At 47.3% G+C, this 20,158-nt stretch overlaps 1 protein-coding gene across 10 annotated transcripts in view; it reads right to left on the bottom strand.

Moving 5' to 3' along the window:
- Nedd4l (NEDD4 like E3 ubiquitin protein ligase) overlaps window positions 1-20,158 on the bottom strand; it is a 337,346-nt gene that overhangs the window by 185,915 nt on the left and 131,273 nt on the right. For 2 of the 10 annotated variants that reach the window (XM_076555371.1, XM_076555373.1), the window contains exon 1: window positions 1,684-1,826. The exons of 6 other annotated variants lie outside the window; for them this stretch is intronic. The gene's annotated coding sequence lies outside the window, so the exon portion shown is untranslated. Of the gene's footprint in view, window positions 1-1,683; window positions 1,827-3,671; window positions 4,037-20,158 lie in introns of those variants that run through there. 2 more of the 10 variants (XM_076555375.1, XM_042263780.2) reach the window with 2 other exon arrangements.

Below are 20,158 nucleotides of genomic sequence, written 5' to 3'. Positions count from 1 at the left end.
ACTTCCCAACCCACAGGGCCCCGCCCACTTCCCACCATCATCTCCCCTCCCCAAACTGTGACAAGCAATGGAAGTCTCCAGAGGCTACCACAGGAAGGGGACAGAACCGCCACTAGTCGAGAACCCACTTTAAGCAATCAATGCTGAGTATACATAGCGGAGTCCGATGTGAATGAAGTGACTATTTTTAAAACCCCGGCTGGGAAAATGGGTCAGTGAATAGAGCACTTGCCATGCGAGCACAGGACTGGAGTGTGGATCCACAGAACGGAGGAGGAGCTGGGTGAGGACCGCTCAGCTGGAATCTCAGCCCTCCTCCAAGAGGGGAGGTGGGGACAGAAGCAGCCCCAGAAACTATCAGGTCGGCTAGCCTGGTGAACACAGCCATGAACACGAGCAACCGACTCACACCCGGGAGAAGGGGACAGCTGACACCTGAGGTTGTCCTCTGGCCTCCACATGGGCGCTGTAACACATCAATGCATGTGCACGCCTGCACCCCACTCCCACACACAATCAAAGTAGTTAAAAAACCCTTCATGAGGATGTACAAGCCAGTGCTCCTCTATAAAACAGTCACTGAAGAGCAAAGACCCAAAGTCAATGTTTTGCCCTCAGTTGTAATGAATTATGATGCTTTCTTGGTTTTGTTTATTTTGATACAATGTCTCATTAAAGCCAGTGCCTTGAACTTGTTTTTTAGCCAAGGATGACCTTGAACTCCTAGTATTCCTGCTTCTACCCCACAAGTACCGTGACGCTAGGCATGTACCCCTTTACCCAGCTGAACTGGTACTTTAAAAAAAAAAAAAAGCATATAACATACATTTTGTAATTTCCCAGTAACAAAGAATTCAGTTAAAAATCACATTTAATCCTACCCATCCCATGATTCTAGAATAAACATCAGCGTCTCAGCCGGCAGCCAATCCAGCCTGTGTGAGGCAGAACTTGACCCGGGAAAGAGGCCAAAATGGCTCATGACCGACCCACCCACACTCTGCCTCAGAGGACCACGCTGCCCAAGGATCATTTTGCCACCCACAGTTAACGCTGGCCCCATTCTCCAAAACACAATTAAAGGCAGGGGAAAGGGAAAGGTGCCTTTGGGAGGATGCATAAAATAAAGGCATTATGTAAATGTCCTCAGATTTCATATCTGCCCTTCTGCGACGTGAGAGAGAAGTTTAGACGAGTACTTCGTCATTCGACAGGGAACTGTGATGAACACATATGTTCCCATGAGGAACTTGAGACTGCAGGTTGGGGTCTTTTATTTAAAACAAGACAAAACAAAAGCAAACAAACAAAACCTACCTGTCATGGATATCTTTCAAAAAATCACAAAGGGGAAGAAGTCTCGTCTCTTGTTACTATAAAAGCTATTCTCCCCCTTATCTTAGGCATCACTGTGAACATCCAGAATCACCACCCCTGTCCGAAGCAAACACTGCTGTGTGTTCTCCTCACCCTACAAGTTCAAAGGCCATCTAGACAGCTCTGCCATTTACTGAGAGTGTCAATCAAAGAGGAGCAGGAGCAGACGGCGGCCAAGGTGTCTGAAGAAGACCTGGGCAGTGACCACATGCAGATGGCAGATATCATCCTCCAACACCATCATCATCTGCCGCCACCCTGCCACCTCCCGGGTGCCTGTGGACCTTAGCCCCAACCCCCAGCTACCTGTGAGTCCTCTGGTGGGTGGTTGGTAGCCTCTCTCTCCTCTAGCATCTCTCGTTCCGCCTCATCTGTTCCACCCAGGAAAGAGCACAGAAAACTGGATCTGCCCAGTTCCCGCAGGTGGGCAGGTGGCCGGCAGGGAAGAAGTCCCCAGAGGAGGGCAGGCGATTGCACTTGAGCTGTCCCAACCAGGTTAGAGTCATTTACACTGGAGATCATTAACCAGGTACTCAGGGCCTCTTGGCAAGAAGTGAGAGTTCGCAAGTTGAAAGAATGTTACCAAACACACAGTTTGAGTCACCGCAGGAAGAGAACACATCAGTGTCCAGGCGGGAGCAGAAGCATGAGGTCACCCTGGGCTGGGGGAAGAGGGGACACTGCTTTCTTCTGGGGCTGCCCGGGTCTGTCTGCTCTTCTCACTCACTTATGGAGGACGAGCTTTACCACACATGCAAAGCAGTCTACAACAGGGCAGTCATTATAGACACCTAAGGAGGGCTAGGTTTTTCTCACCAATTTCCACATCTCAATTTCCAATGCCCTCTTTGGTGGTTGCTTCGGCTCTCCAATCTCATGTTACCCACAAAAAGAACGGTACATCTCCATAGTTATCAGACTGTTCTGTTTGTCCCACATCTAAAGACCCGATACCACATAATTTGCAAGGAAAACCAAAGCCACCATGAAGCAAGCAGGGTCAGAAGTTCAATTTCACACATTACAAAGGTCCACGGTTTTGAAGAGCCCTGACAAATGTTTTGTTTTCTGACCAATTCAAGCTCCCTCCACAAGGTTAACTTCCTGCTCCTTCCTCACCCATGAAACCACACAGAACACACAGGCTCATGCCAGCCTGTGTATGGTGCCTAAGAGCTCCTTACTGTTTATGGGTGCATCCCCCAAATGTACCCTTGCCCTGGTCTTCCATTCAGCATTACAGTAGCCCATTGTTCTTCAAATTCTAGGTTTGCCATACAATACTCTGTGTGTGTGTGTGTGTGTGTGTGTGTGTGTGTGTGTGTGTGTGTGAGAGAGAGAGAGAGAGAGAGAGAGAGAGAGAGAGAGAGAGAGAGAGAGAGAGAGAGAGGATGAATATGAATCCCATACTGTTCCTGTTATTACAAGTGACCTCATGGAAAGACAGCCTACTCCAGGAAATCCCCCCCCATGGCATTTACATAAGTCCTCTTTAACTTAGAATAAGGAAAATAGAAAACGTCCATTGCACTTTCTCTTAAAGGGGATAGCAGTTTCTATTCTGAAGACTGAGAAGTATGAGCAAGGACGTGAGGAAGGATCGCGTCATCAGGCACCCCACTTCCCGGTTTCAAAACTTCCTGACAGGATGCCTATATCCATATAAGAGCAAAAGGATAAAATCTGCGAACCTCTGTGAAAGCTGGAGCTAGGAACCATATGATTTGTCCCTCGTGTTTCCTGCAAAGGTCCTAAGAAGTCAACCTCCAGGGTCAAGAGGCACGCCTGGCTACGCTTCAAACTGCAACACATACAAAATGAAAAGAAAGACCCTGTCCTCATGTCAACCTAGAATCTGGTACCATATTTCTGAACTCCGGGTGACAGATCCTTTCCCCGTGTCTATTTTTGACATTTCAGGAAAAGCAGCAGTGATAAATGCAGTCATTTTATTCATGGGGAGGGCACCAGAGATTTAGCTGCACAATCTCACTTTCGGTGCCGTACACTGGAAAGAAGCTTCAGGCTAAATGACAGAGGTTAAGCACATAAGGAATAAATTTTTTTATGGTATACTTTCTGATACAGGTATCAAGGCATGCTAAAAATATCCAATGAGCATTTAAGAGAGAGAGAGAGAGAGAGAGAGAGAGAGAGAGAGAGAGAGAGAGAGAGAGAGAGAGAAGTAAGGTCAAAGACTCCTCTTAATTCTAGCACAGGTTACAGTTCATGGATCCACCACTCGAGAGCATTCTGCCCAGATCAAGAAGGAGAAAGCCTTTGCCCACACTTACCAGATTCCAGGCAGGAAAACCTCCTTTGAAAGGGAGAGGAAGAGCAAGGCTGGTCTAGATGCAGATGGCTGGTCTGTTTCCCCTAACAACAGCAAGAGTGGAAGAGGAATCCTGGTCTCTCCAGTTCCCTACAGGCAATCAACAGCCTGGAGCGGGCGGAGCAAGGTGCTGGGAGGGAGGGGAGGGCTCTGCTGCTACTGCCCAGGTAGGGCTCAGCACGTAGCTTTCCACCAGGCAGGGCACTCGGAAGCCGGGCTGAGCTAACTGAAAAGCTGAAAGCTGTCTGGGCTGGAAGCTGCTGCTGCTGCCTGCCTGTCTCAAACCAGGAGCGAATTCGCATGTGGGGAACAGAAACAGCTCATCTCAGAAGCAGCAGCCCCAGCCAATGACTATAGGCGGAACTTGGATTCCAGAGACACAGAGAATCACTCAAGCCCTATGATGCTGTCCTGCAGCCAAACTGCACCTTGAAGGTTGATGGTCAAGTGTTAAGAAGTGGGCAGTCTGCCCCAGGTGACCTGGGAGCTCAGAGTCTCTGAGCCATGTGGAATGCCCCTTTTACAATGAGACGTTACATGGTGTTTTCTAAGTGCTCACAGTAACGTCAGGAAGAATACGTAAGGGAACAGGAATACCTCTCCAGAGTGCCACCTAGACTAGTCCACACCAACATTAGGAAGAATACATAAGGAAGCAAGAAGACCCCTACAGATATTTCTCATCATCCCCAGAAAGATGAAATGAGCCCTTATTCCTATCAGCTAAAACTAGCTGCCTTTTTAGCTTAACTGACACTGAGCACATTTCTGAACCACTCTGATCCTTGCCTGGCAAACGAAGCCCTGAGAACCTCCTTCCTGCCCTGTGGTGAGAATCAGTGAGATCCTTGTGTTCTTGAGAACAACATTCTGCCATCAAGGCGCGTTTAAACCCCTCTACATCCTCTCACCCTTCAGCACTGAACTACTGTCTCTGGCTGGCTCCTTCCTTCCCCTTCCCTCAGTGTGGAGACTGACTCAAGAGGCATTAAGTGTGGGCTGGCAGAGCTCGTGCCTAGCAGGTGCGAGGCCCTGGCTTCATCCCCAGCACGGCTAACTAAACACATCCATACCCCGGTGCACACTTATTAACACAAGATGTTTCCCCTTTCGCCAACGTCTCCAACAGGCTGGGAACACCACTTTTAAATTAAGTTTTGAACCCAGTGGTCAAATAGAGAGCCCACGACCCCTCAGACTCAGTTCTGCCTGGGACACCAAGAAGCAGCCCAGGATGGGGGGCGGGGCGCTCTGCCCAAGGCTTGGTGTAAATCCCCACTTCGAAGCCAGGGACACGCTCCATTTAAAGCCAAGAATGCAGAGAGGGTGGTCTGACAGCAGAGCCAGGGTCTTTTCCATTGGGCTTCCCTTTGAGAGGTACCACTCTTCAATGATGAGGATAAGAGGATGCTTGGTCCTACCTGGGCCAAGAGACTGCCACCCCCATCTGCTGGTGGCCCTTGCATACTGCAGTCGTGAACCCTGCTCCACCCTCCCTCCGCTCTAGAGAGGCAGCCATGGGATTCCTGCTCCGAGACAAATACGCCCCCGACAGCCAGCCTGGCTGCTCAAGGACAACTTTCATTCCTTCCCATCAGATTTTATTTCCAACCTTCATCCCCACCACCACGCATACTTACAAAGAAAATTCTTTTCCCCCCCTCCCCATCTAACATCTGGGAGCGCGGTTATAAAACGAAAATTCTCCGCACACACAGAGAAAAGAATCGAGAGCCAGTATGTCCCCCACACAGAGGACAGAAACACTACTGAAGGGAAAAAGACATTACCAGACATTACACTGAAGAGAGCAGCCAAGATTCTGAAAATATCAAAGAACGCCTCGGGACTGGGCCCTAAGAGCGTGCGTGCGTGCGTGCGTGCGTGCGTGCGTGCGTGCGTGCGTGAATGCATGTAAGGTAGTGATTCTCAACCTTCCTAATATTGCAACCGTTTAATACAATTTCTCATGTTGGGCTGACCCTAACCATAAAATTATTTTGTTGCTACTTCGTAACTGTAATTTTGCTACCGTTATGAATTATAATATAAATGTCTGATATGCAACCCCTCCCGCAGGGGGTCGTGACCCACAGGTTGAGAACCACTGGTGTGGGCGGTTCAGGGGTTCCTATAAGTTGTTCTGTACAACTGGGGATCATGTGACGCCATGTTCCTCACCACTTCTCTTCTGAAATGCAATGCGTCCCTTCCTTCATCTGGACTAGGTAGGCTACGTTCAGCAAGCTATAAACTAGGAATACCAGTCTTACCAAGGGAAATTACCCGAAGTGAGGACTGTGGAGAAATTTAGAAAGTTCACGTTTAAGAGATGCCCCTGAGCTAAGTCTCTGAAACGATACCGTAATTTATAAGAAAGTAACGGGGGAGAACACAGTAAACGGAGGTTTCACACGCAGCTGCCAGAAGGACCAGGAGAACGGCAGCTGTATGGGCGTGATCTTTACACGGAGCAGCCCTCGTCTGGAGCGTCACAGAAGAGGGACGTGTTGAGTGAGGCAGACAGGAACTGTCACGACGTCACACAGTGTCAAGAGGTCCTGCTGTGGAGCCACATCAGCACCGTGTACTGACTGTGTATTACTGCCACAGCAGCCCTGGAAATCTCATTTATAACAGGCTTAATTTGATACTAGAATAATCAAGAGGTAAATTTCAGTAGCTCCGACTTCTAATCAGAGTATACATATAAAGCAGCCCTAAGAAACAGCTCATTTGTAAAGTCGCTTTGATTGGGAAGTCCATGTCAACCATGGTCTCCATGTCTGCAGGAAAATGCTTCTCTGACGAAGGGTGAGAGCAACACCTATGAAGGGTGAGTATTAATGTAGTTATTAGCACATTAGAGATCTACAATGTAGATCACACTGGTTCAGGAAAGCGGACGGAGTAGATGCTCCCCTGGGTCCCGTGCCCTCACCAGCTGGTTAGGTTTAGAGTACCAGGGGTGAATTCCCCGTTCCTACTGAGTGGGCCTTAAATCCAATTAGGCAGCTGTTGGTTAGTCAGGATACAGGTGCTACGATCGCGCTTTGGGATATCCTGCCATTCTGGCTACGGCTGTGGTTCGTAGGTGTCACAGCTGGGTAGGACTGTTGGTTACTTTCTCCCTTGGCATCTTGTATAGCCATTTCTAGTATCATGAAATCGAATCCTCAGGGAGGAGGCTTCTGGTCAGATCCAGCTCGGTTCCTTCAATCATTATATCGATTTGTGTATACGTATGTACATGCTTGTGTAACAATAATGAAAGAAAACGAAGCCATGAATCTAAGAGGAGGTACAAAGGACATAAGAGGAGCTGGAGGGGGCAGGAGACTGATGTAAATATAGGACACATATATAAACTTCTAAAAATAAAAGGTAAAAAAAAATAAAAAGGATAAATGAAGAAGAAAAAAAAAGAATCACGGTTCAGCCAGGTGTGGTGGTACACACCTATCATCTTAGCACTTAAGAGGATGAGGCATCAATGCCTCGGGAGCTTGAGGCAGGTGGATTGAGAGCATCAGACTGGGCTACATAACAAGGTACCACTGAAAGAAAGAATGAGGAGGGATGAGAAACGCCAACACCTACCCCCCTCCTATGCACACATTCTCATAGCTTTGCTTTCTTCATGGTCTCTAGGACTTTAACAGCTTGCAACCAACCCCAAGGTTACCGCTCAGGCCAAGGCCACAGCACAGGCTTCAGTGTTCGGCCGAAGCCTGACAACGCCCATCAAAACAACTGGACGTGAAGCCAACAGAAAGAAGACGCTGCTGGGTGCCCTGGGTAGCTATGGACACAGCCTCATACAAAATCCCAAACTGGCCTAACACACTGTAAGATTGGGGTGGGGAACAGCTCAAGGGCATGGTTCTCTAGAATGAATTCTGAAGAGGTTCTGGAGTATTTACAGATGAGAACGCTGGGCTCTAATGTCAAAATATTGGACACGCCTATGCGTCCGTACACAGAAAATTCCTTAAAAGACAACAGCAAACACACTTGGGTATCTAGGATCTATGTTCACGGGCCAGTGGGAATGGAACTCAGTAAGACTGGTTAATCTCTGAAGGCCCCCACACCTCTGCTCTCCATCTCGGCCACAGCTCCTCACAAAGTGTCAGTCAGCATGGACTGGGGTGGGGGTGGGGCACTACTAAACTCCGCCAGAAGACAGAGGCAAGTCCTGGTGGGCTGCATCACCACCCACTAATGGGACAAAAAGCAACGATGCTTATGTTCGGTTGGCTAGGAAGCAAAAGCACCATGGATCCAGACAAATGGCCAGCAAACAGACTGGAGTGAGCAGTAGCCTGTCCAAGGGTTAGCATGAATCACTAACCTGATAAGCTAGGAGTTAGGAGGCCCGAGAACTAACCCTAATGATCCCCCAGCCCCCTTTTTGTAGGGGTGGGGTAGGGAGACAGGGTCTCTCTGTGTAGCACTGGCTGTTCTGGAACTTGCTATGTAGACTAGGCTGGCCTTGAACTCACTGCCTCTGCCTTCCGAGTGTGTAACAGGCTTTCTTTTGGGCCACCAACCAGCTCCCCAATCATGACATGGAGACTTAATATTAGTTATGAATGCTCGGCCTTATCTTGTGCTTGTCCCACTAGCTCTTATAAATTAATTTAATCTGTTTCTCTTCAGCTCCCTTTTCCCTTGGGACTTTTTACCTTTCTTTCTGTCTGTATGTCCTACTCTATGGCTGGCTGACCCTGCACGTCTTCCTCTCTTTCTCCCTCTTCTCTCGTCTTTTCTCCTCTCAAGAGTCTAGATTCCTCCTACTTTTTCTCTCTGCCCACCAGACCTACCTATCCTTCCATTGCCTACCTATTGGCCGCTCAGCTTTTTATTAGACCAATCAGGTGCTTTAGGGAGGCAAAGCAACACATCTTTAAACCATTTAACAAATGCAACGTATCTTTACATGAAGTAATATTCCACAACACGAGTGCTGGAATTAAAGGCGTGTACCCCAATGCCCAGCTACTTAAGACAATTTAACACCTTACCCTTACCCAAACCAGCAAGCTGACCACAACGAACTCCCTTCCATTTTCCTCTCCTGTTGGTGACTAATGGCTCACATTACAGGCAACCAACAGTGCCTGGGTCACCAAATTATCTGTGATCCTGAACACTGCATTTAGGTTCCAGGATCCCCCTGTGTTAGGGTGATATCACTCCTCCAGTTTTAGGATTAGGACTGAGGAGCCCAGGCTTGAAAAGCCAACTCAAATCAAACACTATCCCCTTCAGTAACCACTTGTCAGGCTCCTTCCGTATGTTTACCAGCCACTCTACTGTTGGGGGTTTCCCAGTGAACCCTCGTCACAGCTTGCTTCACTCTGTCCATTCCGGGCTTAACGTTCTCAAGTATTCACCAACTGCCATGAGCTACGCTATAATTCAGCTGAACATTCTGAATACATCTAGTTCTAGCTTTGTGACTGGATCGTAAGGAGCACATTTCACAAATAAAGTTTTACGCTGCTACAGAACAGCCTTAAAGTTGTCCTCGGTAATTTACTAATTATACTGGAGCCAGCTTTCAGACAGACTAATCCAGGGAATTTAGCCACGAAATCCAAATAAACACAGTTTCTGAATTCTGAAATAGCAGTCAGTGAGGCCAGGCCCTGGAGCTCAGAGTTTCAACACAATTCTGAACACATTCCATTACCTAGTTCCCTGTGATTTAAAAAAAAAAAGAAAAAGAAAAAGAAAAAAAAGTAGGCTTCTGATGTAGAAGCAAAGATCAGTGTCAAAGCCATTACCACCTCTTCTGTGGAAGCCCAAATGCAGGAGACGGGCAAAGATATTATTCATCCACACAGGCTGCTTTAAATACCAGTCCATTCGAAAGTCTATCAGAGTCGATGAGCTCTGTGTTCCACATTGTTCTTGAAGGCAGAGTATGAGATTTCAAAAGGGAAGTGCAAAAACTCTCCTATGAGTAGAACACAGGTTCTCATTCAAGTGGGTAACTTTATTTCCTAAAACTAAACTAACCCTTTCTAATTCCAATAAAAGCAATGTACATTTGTTCCTTGGCCCTTTGGGTAGATCCAGTATGGTGCTATCAACGCTATAGGAACTGTTATACATACACACACATGAATACTTGAATGAAAGGGGGCTGGAGAGATGGCTCTGTGGTGAAGAGTTTGTACTGCTCTTGCAGAGGACCTGGGTTTGGTTTACAGACCCACATGAGGAAACCTATAGAAATACCTGTAACTTCAGCTCCAGAGGAGCCAACACCCTCTTGTGGCCTCAACCACCTCACTCAAGTGTACATGCCCACACATACACATACACACTTCCATATATTTCAAAGTAAATCTCTCTGTGTGTATGTGTGCATATGAAAGCTAAATACCCAGAAGCCCCTTCTCTAAGGTAACAGTTCTCTGGTATTTGTGTACTGATACTCAGATCAACATTACATTTTTCTTACTCATATGCATCTTACTTCTTACTCTGTGCCACAGAATGATTCCAAATCATTCAACAGTTCTTTACCACACCATTTTAAAAATTCATTATTGGTTGTTTGAAAATTTTGTACAATGTGTACTGATCCCATTCACTCCCCGTCCCCCAACTCAGATCTCTGCCCCCTTTCCCACCCAACTTTGTATCTTTTGCTTTATCCCCCATCAAGGCCAATTTGTGCTACCCAAATATTCTTGGATGTGTGGCCTTCTACTAGAATACAGTCGACTTGTCAGCGGCTATACGCCTAGAGAACAGTGACCTTCCCTTTTCAGCACCTAACAGTGGCCAACATCTCAGCCAAGAAGTGAACTTCATATCCAACTCCCCTCCCCATGCTGGGATTTGGTCTGGCTTGGGCTTGTGCACATGTTTGGTACATGGTGTCATAGCCATTGTAAGTTCATACATGTGGCTGTCCTACTATGCCTCAAAGATAATGTCTTCCTGTAGTCATCCACCATTTCTACCTCTTACACTCTTTCTGTCCTCTTTTCTGCAGTGGATCCCTGAGCCTCTGAAGGTAGGTGTACAGTATCTATGTTTCCTTGAACTGAACATTCCTACAATGCCATCTTAATAGCTTTATACTGTCCTATAGTTTTATCGGGAGTTGGGGTTCACATGGCACAGTGGCTCACTAGGGGTGGACTTCTGAAGCTCATATTCCAGCCCTGGTTCTGGCCAGCTTGCACTAATGTCAGTCTTTTGCTCTGTCCCCTTTCCACGGTTTTCGAGCCAAGTATACCGGCTGAGCATCAGTTATCCCCACACGTAGGGTAGAGAAGTGATGTGGACTCCAGACTTATTCAGAAATCTTAAGGGTGGGAACCCAATTCTAAACATGAAATCCACTTATGTTTTACACATGGCTTGTACACACAGCCTGCAGAACATTTCATACAACAATCTTCAGTTTGCCTGTGTTTTGACTACTGCCCGTTACATGATTCACTGGGTAACTTTATGCCTGTGGCATTGTATCAGCACTCAGACTTGGCCTATGGAACATTTCATATGTTTAAGATTATGGAGGAATGCTCAGACTGAATCTCCCCCTCACCACACACACACACACACACACACACACACACACACACACACACACACACACACACGAGAACAATTAGCTTAGTTTTATTGAAGTGAATTTGAGAGGATTCTATACAAAATATTTCACCAACTTAAGTTTAATATAAACTGTTAAAATTTTATTCAATAAGAGATTTGATGTGTTGTTATGTAACCCAATATGAAGGATATAAAGGTTAAAGTAAGTAGAGGTGGGAAATGGACACAAAGGAGATGTCTTAATTCAAGCTACTATGGCTGGGATGAAACACCATGACCAAAAGTAACTCGGGGAGGGAAGGGTTTATTTGACTTACTCATCTACATCGACCGTCTATCACTGAAGGGAGTCAGGACAGGAACTCAAGCCGAGTGAGAGCCTAGAGACACGCAGATGCCATGGAGGAGTGCTGTTTACTGGATTGCTCCTCATGGCTTGTTTAGCCTGCTTTGTTCCAGAACCCAGGACCACCAGCCCAGGGATGACCCACCCACAGTGGGCTGGGCCCTCGAATCAGTAATTTAAAAAATGCTCTACAGGCTTGCCTACAGTCCAATCTCATGGGTACATTTTCTTACCTGGGGTTCCCTCCTGTGTCAAGTTGACTTAAAACTAGGCAGTACGGGGGATACATTCATGGTGTTTCTGATACACGGATACCCTAGCACTGTCTTTCACTCTTGGGCTTATTGCTTCCTTTAAAGTCACAGGATTGTGGTTAGTTACAACCTAGGGGAGCACATAAAAGAAAGAACCAAGCTGCTGACCAAAGAAAGAAGAACTCCAGACTGACCAGGAAATGGTCAAGATTCTAAGTCAACACCTCAATCCTATTTCATGCAGTTTGTTATTGAACTTGTTAGCTCCTTATGCTACTAACCATCAAATGTGTTCTGATCTCAGGCAACCACTTGGAGAGGCCAGAGTTCAAAGGAGTCTAGTGAATTAGTTTAAATGCATCTGGGACAGATCAAGTCTTAAGGCATGCCAAAATAGACTCTAGCTCACTTGACTGTGGCACTGTTTGGAAGAGACTTTCTACCCCTCTTGTATTGTTTCTACTTCTATGGTGTAAAGGTTATTACCTGTGGTTTGGAGTTCGGTCAGAATGAGGAAAGAAAAGGCCCCGGAGCATTCCAGGGCTATAGAGTTCAAGGTGGGAGCTAGCCAGACAGCGCTGAACTTTAAAGACAAAAAAACCTGCTGTCTTTCAAACAGCAGGCTTAGCGTGGAGAGAGAAAGGCAGCAAAAATCTGATGTGAGCTTTATGAAGTCTAAAAATAGGCATCTGCTGCAGAGTGGTTTCTTTGGGGAACGATTTTAAAGATTCCCAGGAGGTGTCAGCTGCTCACTGTATATCAGAAGAGGATAAAGGCTTCCTGGGTTGTCTGGGAGGGCTAGAAACCCAGAGAGGGAGCCCTGGGAAGGTGAAAGAAGCACCTTTTGTTCCCAGTCCTCCTACTGGACAAAGGGGACTGCGGGAGAAGGTCAAGGCTTAGTTTCTGATTCAAGAGAGCAGGACTGAATAGAAGTCAAAAAGTTACCCCTGCACTTCCATCCCAACACAGCAGACTGAGGAAGTGCAAGGCACCTGAGGGACTTCGGTAGAAAGACCTGGAATCGTCTACTTGCAAGACTAACGAATACAGATTGCTTGTGCAAAGAGACAGTCTGTAACATAGAAGAAATGTACATTTGCATAATATCCATTCTTCCAATGGCACTGGAGGGCCCTGGAATGGTGCAGGCCTTACCCACCAACATTGTATCATGGGAAAGGTCAAGAACAGAACAAGGTAATATATTACTTGAGAGAGCAATAGTCATGTTATGCTAAACTCGGGCCATGCCGGAGTCTGGGTGCAAGTCTGGTCCCACCACTTCTGTAACTTTAGACAGAGCCTTGAGGTAACAAGTGGCCTTTCTGAGTCTCAGTTTCCCCAACAGCAGAGCTGAGCTCACATGGTTCCCGATCCTGACTACCTGTGTCCTGCTCCAAGCTGTTTACATCAGTTTCTGGGATGAGACCCCAGTGAAATATTTCTGATGCTCTCTGCGGGTTCTACTGTGGAGTCAGATTTGAACATCATTAACCCAATGTGCAACTCTACTGTTCAAGTTCCATCTACATACTCAAACTTCTGTCTTGTAACTGTCAGCCAGTATCACGGAATCTGATGCAGAAACCTTGCCTCAATACAAACCCAGCAGGGGAGATGGGCAGGGATGTTGATTTCTGAACACACGATCAGCTACTTTATTTTTAAATAATTTAATTTAATTTTACATATCAGCCACGGATTCCGGGCCCCCCCCCCCCCCCGCCGCCAGCCCCGCTCCCCCCAGCCCATCCCCCATTCCCATCTCCTCCAGGGCAAGGTCTCCCCTGGGGATTCAGCTCAGCCTGGTAGATTCAGTCCAGGCAGGTCCAGTCCCCTCCTCCCTTCACCCAGGCTGAGTAAAGTGTCCCTGCATAGGCCCCAGGTTCTAAACAGCCAGCTCATGCACTAAGGACAGGTCCCGGTCCCACTGCCTGGGGGCCTCCCAAACAGTTCAAGCTAATCAACTGTCTCACTTATCCAGAGGGCCAGGATCAGCTACTTTTTAATGAAAATTTCAGTCTTTAATCTTTTCCTCCATCAACCAAGGGACAGGCATTCTTGTCTGTTTCTCACTGGACAACTATGCCTGTGTGTCTGCCAGAAAAATAGAACGGACAGGCTGGATCTGACTGTGCAGGCTTTGGCCATTCTGACATACCTAAGCTGAGACAGCAAGGCCACTAACTGCACCTCCACATCCTGGTCTACAGAGCGCATACTCAACAAGCTGACCATCTAACTGTAGAAAATCGTCTTTTACTGGAGCCCAATACTCTTAATGGCTACTCGCCTTCCAAACCCACCTCATTCAGGCAGTTGTTTCTTTCATAACTGTTTTTTCCCCCATAACTTGACTACAGGAGCTAAAATGAATAAAAACAGACTATGAAGATAGAAGATGGATGTTAAAGAACTTAAGATGACTCCAACTAGCGTTTCTCTTTGAAACTTTTACGTTTTTTCCTTTTGCAAAGCTATAGTGAATCAAACGAAAGCCAGAGTAAATCAAGTGTGAAAAAGCGGTCCGAGAAGATGTAAGAAAGAGGAAAATGTAGAGGCCTCCACAGGGGTACAGGACCGTGCTCTAAAGTGAAGGTCTAACCAGGCGTGCAAGACACCCAGAGCGCTCCATCCCAAGTGGGAAACTGTGCTGAGTACAGGAGACAGTGTTCCCACCTAGCCAGGTGTACAATGAAGGATGACACACCGCTTATTAACTCCGAGCTACAAAAAAGAGTATTGGAAATACCAATTAAAGTGCCACCCTCCAGGCAACCACTGGCACTCAGGCCAGCTGGCACTGTCCAAGCAACCTCTACTTGCAACATCTATCCTATGCAGAGACAGGTTCCTCTAGGCAACCCAGGTTGCCAGGAGAAAGCTGATCCAGGGGGAAGAGGGGAGATGGTCTTTCAAGGTAGTTCTGAGCAGGCACAGACCTTGCCTAATGTCTAATTCCTATCCACAGCACACAGAGCATGATATGGGCTCAAAAATCTCTTTTTATTTTTAAGGCACAAAAGGCAAGGTTCCAACTACAGCAACAGTGAGGGTCACGAACACTCTGATGCTGAGTACTGCCTGCCTGGGGTCTCAGTGTGACAACTGCCTTTCAGCATGGCGGCTGATGACCAATCACAAACACTGTGCAGCCACAGGAAAATGCTAAGACAGATGTGTGCAGTGAGCTGCAAACAGCTCAGCCATGAGCCCTGCGGTGAAAATCAGTAAGAGCATGGTAGCTTTCACCTATAATCCCAGGACTTGGGAGGCTGAGGTAGGAAGACTGCTGGGGGACAGGTCGAGGGTGGCTAACCTCCAGAATGGTTTAGTTCGAGGCCAGCCTCGGCTATGGAGTAAGACTCTGACTCAAACCAAACCCTCATCAAAACAGACAAACATAAAAACAAGTCAATCAGACAAGGCAGTGTGATCCTCCATCCACTTCTCCTATCAAACACATACAGAGAAAGATTCTGGAGGCTACCCTTGTCTTGGTCCATTTCATCCTTCCTTAAAACAACACTGGAGGCTGGTTAACTCATAAAGACAGATGCTTATTTCCCAGTTTTGGAGGCTACAAGACCCAAGTGGGAGCCAGAATACCCTGGGTTTGCACAGGGCTGCAACCTCCTGGGTTAAGCGCTCTGTCCACACAAGGAGAGAAAGCTCCCTCCGGGAAGCTTTTTATGAGGCCTCTAATTCCACTCCCTCAGGGAACTCCCAGGCCTAATCACCTTTAACTACCCTGGTCTCGAAATCCAGTAACATTAGCAATATTTGAATTTTAGAGGGAAAACATCAAACCACAGAAATGCCCAAGGGGATGGCCTCTGTGAGTCGGAGGGAAAAGGCTAAGGAAGTCTCTTATTTCCTGCCTCATGCATTTCTTACTGAGATTTCCCCCGGCATGCATCACTTTCAATATTGTATATAATAGGTGAGCTTAACATTGAAAAGATCGCCCATCTCATGTCTGCTGGTCTCTGTGTGGAAGAACACAGAAAATGACAGGATGTGCAGTCTGCCGGCACAGCTGGAACGCTTTCCTGAAGGCAGGAAACGACAGATGTCCTTCTTCCTTTGGCTTTCCTCAAGGTTAGCTCTCATCCCTACTGTGTCCGCCCGAGTTCAGGCCTGCCTGCAGTACTTACAGCTGAACGAAGGACATCAACATTGCCAACCGCCCAGTCGCGGTTTTCGAGACCATGCTCTATCTAGCTGCTTCTGCTGGTAAAGCTTCAGACATGAATATCTGGAGGATAAATCAAGCAGGAGGAAGGGGGCCAAGACAGGCTGGAGACTGAGGCCACCGGCCACAGTGATGGATGGCCGTAGAGTGATTGATAAGGACATGCCACACCCTCTGGACCCTTGACTTCCACTTGGCGGCCAGGTGACTCCCAGCACATTTCTCATGTGCTAGCATAGGGGTCAGGGAAGCATTTTTTTTTTTTTTTCAGCTTAACTGAGATCACTTTAGTATTTTCATTTATTTATACGTTCACTCATTTCTCAAAGGCGAGAAAATGAATAGTCCAAGTTTGTATTTATACAGTCTCAGCATCCTTGGGGGCTGTCCTGAAGCCATTATCCGACTAGAATGAACCATCTTCGGATTAAAAACAGGAGTATTAAAAACACACCCATTCTGAGATCACTGAAAGGGGGTAATAACGGTACCCCCAGCTCTGAAAACGAAACTTAGCGTTTGCAAAATCTACTCTCCCGTCATCCCACATGGCACTGTGTTCTCACGTCCCTCCCCACTCTCTGTCTCCTGGACCTTCCTCTCAGCTGCTCCGTCAGTGTTTAAGGCTTTCAATGGAAGGGAAGGATGTTAGCACAAACCAGTGGGTGTTCTGGGCACAGCTGCCCCGTTTTAAGGCCTTGGCTGAAACAGAGCCATTCAGGCAGAGTACCCAAGACTTCCTCCACCAAGACTCCCTGAGTCTCCCCCACCCTGTCTGTCCCCAGCAGGATTTCATCAAAGCACGAAAATAATACTCAAGCAATACCAGAGAAATAACCAGCAAAACTTGTAAGAGCTAGGAATTGAAAACTGCTGCTGCTGCTGGTGGTGGTGGTGGCGGTGTCCTCTGAGGGTCACTCTGAAAATCAACACATCTACTGTTACCAGAAAGAAGGAAAGTGAGCCACAGAGAATGAAAATGCACCTAGCAGTCTGGCCACCAGGGGGAGCTGTAGGTTCCCACTGCAGACCTGTGCAGATAGAACAGCCACGCAAGAGGCCTTCATGCAGGGATGCTTCCCAGTTCCCACTTCTAAGAACTTGAGGGGAGTGGAACGGAGAATATAATGGGGCTTCACTTTAAAATAACGCGCACGTGCTAAAAAAGTCAAGGAGGAGTTGAAAATAATGCCATGTGCACTTACAGAAAATTCTATATTATTAAAATTTATAATGTATTTATTTTAGAGCATGAGGATATTTGAAAGATACCTAAAGAATGACAAAAAAAGAAACAAGAAAATTCAGACAGTAACAACATGGGTGTGCAAGGTTAGCGTGGAGAGCACAAAACAGAAAAGAAACACAGCCCAGAGGCAGGCGCAAAGAGAGACAAGCCACTTAAGGAGCTCTAGTTTGCCAAATGCAAACAGGGGATACATGGGGCTATGATTTTGAGTCTGAAATGTCCCCCACAGACATCAATGTTAATACCCATTAATATAGTTCCCATGTGGTGGCACTGTTTGGGGAGGTTGTAAAACCTTAGAGTGACCTGGCCAGCAGGAATGGGTTGCTGCTGGCACCTGACGGCATATCCTCTCTGGTCTGGCTGGAGTTGTCTGCTTCCTGTGTAGTGCTAAGATGTAAGGAGCCCACGCTGTTCCCGCCTACAGCTGTGAGTGCTCCCCGGCTGTCCTTGCCACGGGTCCTCTGAAACTGTGAGCTGCGATAAGCCTGTCTTCTCTCAAGTACCTCTGTCAGACAAAGTAACCAATACAGAGACTAAGTGGGTAACTGTTTTCATGGACTTGGTGTCCTGGCTCCATGCAACCAACAGAGAAGACATGTCTCCTACTCAGATGAACCTGAAGGCCAGGAGAGGGAAGAAAGATCTCACCTCGGTTGCTCAGTGCCACCACCGGGGAGGGACCAATGTCAAGGCCTGTCTGTATAGAAAGGTGGGTGCAGAGACCTGGGATCTGGACCACAGGAAACAGGAAGGAGACAGGTCGGTCACGCAGAGGGGGGAAGCTAAGGGAGATGCGCGGCCACAATGACAGAGAATCAGTGGCGCTTCTGAGGACACAAAGGACTGACTACAGCTCTTCAGAGAAGCTGAGGGCTAGGCGTGAAGAACACAACGGAGGGCCTCATGAGCAGCATTGCGTCAATGTCACCACAGCCATCACTGAAAGACTTGCCAAGGACGGAATGCAGCCGATGCTCAGTGGAAGGGCAGAAAGTAGCAAGCAAGCATGGACCTTGTAGTGGTTTGAATGAGAACAGTCTGCATAGGTTCATATATATATTAGAATGGTTCCGCCTTGGGTGGCGGTGGCACACGCCTTAAATCCCAGCACTTGGGAGGCAGAGCCAAGTGCATCTCTGCAAGTTCGAGGCCAGCCTGGTCTACAGAGTGAGATCCAGGACAGGCATCAAATCTGCACAGAGAAACCCTGTGTTGGGGGGGAAAAACAGAATGGTTGGTTCCTAATTGGTGCAACTGTTTTGGAAAGGATTGGGAGGTGTGGTCTTGTTGGCGGAGGTGTGTCACCGGGGCTTTGAAGTTTCAACAGCCAAAACTAATCCCAGTTGGTTCCCTCTCTCTGCTTCCTCCTTGTAGATCAGATATAAGTTCTTGAACTACTGCTCCAGCGCGGTGCCTGCCTGCCTGTCTGCTGTGCATGTGCCCGTCACGCGTGTATGCCTGCCTGCCTGCCATCACACTTCCCACCATGATGCTCAGGGACTCACCATCTGAACTGTAAGCAAGCCCTCCATTAAATGCTTTTGTTTATAAGAGCGGCCTTGCTCATGGTGTCTCTTCCGGGCAACAGTAACCCTAATTAAGATGAACTCTAGCCGGGCGGTGGTGGCGCATGCCTTTAATCCCAGCACTCGGGAGGCAGAGCCAGGCGAATCTCTGTGAGTTCGAGGCCAGCCTGGGCTACCAAGTGAGCTCCAGGAAAGGCGCAAAGCTACGCAGAGAAACCCTGTCTCGAAACCCACCCCCCAAAAAAAGAAGATGAACTCTAGTAGAGAAAGCCCCCTCTCCAAACACTGAGGACCAGATGTGGAGACAAGAGGGACCAGTGAACTAAGGACACTTGTTTCCAGAGTGGGTGTGAGGACGGATGGATGACTTCAGAGAAAGAAGAGCATGAAAGATTTTGACATTCCAGGCCAAGGAACTGTAAAGACAATCCAAACTATGTATCTTAGGTAGTAGAAGTCTCATTTTTAGAACAGGATGGTCTCTCTATACACTTAATAACAAGAGAACATGAAGTTATACTATGGGGAGCTTGCTCTAGAAACAGAGAAATGTGCAGTTTCTACATTGTTAGGATACACTATATTCAAAATCACTTCATCTGAGCTGGTGGGGTGGCTCTGTGGGTAAAAGGTGCTTCCCCAACATATCCAGTAGCCCGAGTTCAATCCCTGGGACCCACACAAAAGAAGAGGGAGAGAACTGACTCCACAGAGTTGTCCTCTGACTTCCATATAGACACATCATGCGTATGCATGCACATGTAGACATAAACAACTAAGTCTTTGTTTTCAAGGAACTTTCAAATTACTCTAAGAGGGGGCATCTTGACACAACGAATAATACTGCTTTCTGAGGGAGTGTTGTTAAAAATGATTTTGCCCATTTTGACTTCTTTCTTTTTTTTTTTTTTTTTTCCGGTTTTTCGAGACAGGGTTTCTCTGTGTAGCTTTGCGCCTTTCCTGGATCTCGCTCTGTAGACCAGGCTGGCCTCGAACTCACAAAGATCCGCCTGCCTTTGCCTCCCAAGTGCTGGGATTAAAGGCGTGGGCCACCGCTGCCCGGCCCATTTTGATTTCTTACCCAACCACTAACATTTGGAAGTCTTTCTTTTACACGTCTGTACTTTCTTACCATGAATGACCAATTGTAAGCATTGTAATGACCGTGATGTAAGATCATAACTGTACAATAGGGGAAGCCCAACAACGCACCTAGAACACGGAGGCAGGGAAATGAAAAGAGCCCTGGGGGCATCTTCACCACCCTGGCCTCTCTGAACCACTCAGGAACA

This window comes from Peromyscus maniculatus, chromosome 19 (genome assembly GCF_049852395.1).
Source record: "Peromyscus maniculatus bairdii isolate BWxNUB_F1_BW_parent chromosome 19, HU_Pman_BW_mat_3.1, whole genome shotgun sequence".
NCBI lineage: Eukaryota > Metazoa > Chordata > Mammalia > Rodentia > Cricetidae > Peromyscus > Peromyscus maniculatus.
The sequence above is the reverse complement of the archived record's forward strand: the minus strand, read 5'-3'. Positions and strand labels throughout refer to the sequence as shown.